Here is a 2,500-nt window from a genome sequence, read left to right on the forward strand (position 1 = left end):
TGGAACATGTCCCTGCAACATGACCACTCGTCTTAACTACCTTTGCCCACGAAATTGCGGGATCTTTTGAATGAGAAAGTGTTATAAATTTTCCAAAACAGAAAAAAACGTAGCCAGTTATTTTGATATATAAGTACAGACTAATTAAGCCTTCGGCTTGGCGCTTTGTCCGCTTACAATATAAAGAATAGCAAATATTCATTGCTTCGGCATTTTAAACTCAACAATTCGTAACATAGTTTCATAACTTCTGTCTGAGTAGTTAAGGAGGCCGTTAAACCACATGAATTTGGTTGCTGTATTTCCAGAGTGAAGGCATCCGTAACGTTGGGAAATAAAACTTTTGTAATGAAAACCAGGGATCTTTCTTGTTTTTTGTGTTTGTGTCCCCTTCAATTACCATTTAAAACCCTAATCTGAAAGTACATTTGTTATAGAGAGACACAATCCGTCTGGGATCGAAGGTGTAATTTTAAGTGGATAGTTCGTCCAGACGCATTATGAGCTATTATGCGTCTCTAGTATAAACACGGCATTTGATAGAACTTAAAAATATATATACGGGAGTGTTTTACCGAGAACTAAAACACTCCTTGAATCAATACGACCAAAACATCCGGGAAACGAGTGGCGTGTTTTTTGTAGTAACACGAGTGGTCACATTGAGCAACGACGTCACGACTCCCGCATTGTTTTGTTTGTATTAATACGGCAGTGTGGCCCAGTGGTTAGGGCGCTTGCCTTGAGATCCGGAGATCCCGGGTTCAAGACCCGCTCTGACCGCTCGTTGAATTTGATCCTGGTAGTCCCTGGTTCAACTTCCCAGCCGCACTTGTAAATAGCCAACTGGTTTGCCTCCAACCAGTTGGGATTATTAACAGTTGTTGTTCTGTTCTGTCGTTTCGTTGTGTGTCATTGGCCCTGAAAAGCCCCTATGGGGAGCGCTCAATTAAGTATGTATTGTATTGTATTGTATTGTAAATAGAGGATATTACACGGTGGCGAGAAGATATGAAATTTATGTTCGAGTGGCAAGAACAATATCTCACTCGTTCGCTTCGCTCACTCGTGAGATATTGTTCTTGCCACGTGAACATAAAATTCACATCTTCGAGCCAACGTGTTATGTTCTTTTTATTATATGGAGACTAGAAAAAATAGGAAAAAACAATTCAACAAAAGCAAAAGGCGGGAATCGTGACGTCATTGAACGATACGACACTCACAAAGGTGACATACGGAAAATACGCCACTCGGGTCCCGGATGAAGTGGCGTATGGAATCTACGAGTGGTTTAGTTCCCAGTAAAACACTCTCCTCCATATAATAATACCCAGTATGCTCCCGTGGCAAGAATAATATCTCCCTCGTTCGCGCATATTGCTCTTGTCCTCAAACGTATAAAAAAATCATACCTTCTGGCCACCGTGTATATATAGATGGACCAAGATGGCATCTGAAAAACAACGTGGAAAGATATAACTTGTGCTCAAATTTTTCGCAACGTTCGTGCTGATCAGTCCGGCGCATTTGTTTCGGTGCCAGTAATGAGATAAATTTCATTAGTAAATGATCAATGATGCATGATCAACCAATTCGCATCAGTATACTACAGTCGATACTAGAGGATGATCGCATTATTAGCTTTTGCTATTTAGTCCTCCTTGCATAAGCTAGATTTCCCACTCTTTCCAATTCAATCTTCTCTTGCAAAACGTCGGTTGTAAACACTTAAAATTGCTAAGCAACTACGTTTGTCGAAGGGGCTGAATTTTAAATGAAGAAGTTAAAATCATGTGCCTAAAATCACGCAGAAATAAGACGCGGCCTGTGTGGTTAAAATTCATGCGATAAGATTGCAAAGAAAAAACCTTGAGGTACGGTCACTTCAAATAGACGAAGATATTCGGTCAGGAAGAGCTGCTAGGTGGCTGTGATAGTGCGTGCGCCTGGAGCTGAGTGGTGGCTAATGCAGTGACAGGCTCGATCGTAGTCACGGTGGATATATCTGGACACTGTCAGTGTTGTTATTCATCAAGTAAGTTTTATTTTTGGATACGTTTTCATTTAATACGCTTTCATTGTTTTTGTTTTAATCATCTCTGTTTGGGCTTCCACTAAAGACTGTTTAAACTGAAGCATTGCAAGGCATTGTTATGCAATTTGCTTTCTTAATTCTGTGACGACACCTACATGAATGTTGAACAGAAATGCTTAGCACAATTTCTTTTAAAATGTGAATTCTAAACCTTTCTGCATGGTTGTGATAAAACATTCAACAGAGGCGAAAGCCGACAAAAAAGTTAGTGATTTATTCCGCATAGTTTCTACACAAACTGGCACTGCCATTGACGTCACAGTGACCATATCGACAAAGCGGGAAATTTCTTCAACTGCACGCTTCAAGTGTGTTGTGTTTTTTTAAATGTAGCATTTCTTTATTTGCAGGAATTCATCGACCACTTTTCTTGTACGGGTATTCGGAATACCAGACGCCTTC

General features: G+C 40.2%; 2 protein-coding genes across 2 annotated transcripts in view; both read left to right on the forward strand.

The window, feature by feature from the left end:
- Nucleotides 1–355, forward strand: part of LOC138008347 (src substrate cortactin-like) — a 38,315-nt gene extending 37,960 nt beyond the window's left edge. Inside the window, exon 23 of the mRNA XM_068855662.1 lies at nucleotides 1–355. This exon is cut by the window's left edge and continues 688 nt beyond it. The gene's annotated coding sequence lies outside the window, so the exon portion shown is untranslated.
- Nucleotides 356–1,384: 1,029 nt separating this feature from the next.
- LOC138008351 (NACHT domain- and WD repeat-containing protein 1-like) overlaps nucleotides 1,385–2,500 on the forward strand; it is a 22,295-nt gene continuing 21,179 nt past the window's right edge. Inside the window, exons 1-2 of the mRNA XM_068855664.1 lie at nucleotides 1,385–2,038; nucleotides 2,449–2,500. The exon at nucleotides 2,449–2,500 is cut by the window's right edge and continues 168 nt beyond it. The gene's annotated coding sequence lies outside the window, so the exon portion shown is untranslated. The remainder of the gene's footprint in view (nucleotides 2,039–2,448) is intronic.

This window comes from Montipora foliosa, chromosome 6 (genome assembly GCF_036669935.1).
Source record: "Montipora foliosa isolate CH-2021 chromosome 6, ASM3666993v2, whole genome shotgun sequence".
In the NCBI taxonomy this organism is placed as follows: domain Eukaryota; kingdom Metazoa; phylum Cnidaria; class Anthozoa; order Scleractinia; family Acroporidae; genus Montipora; species Montipora foliosa.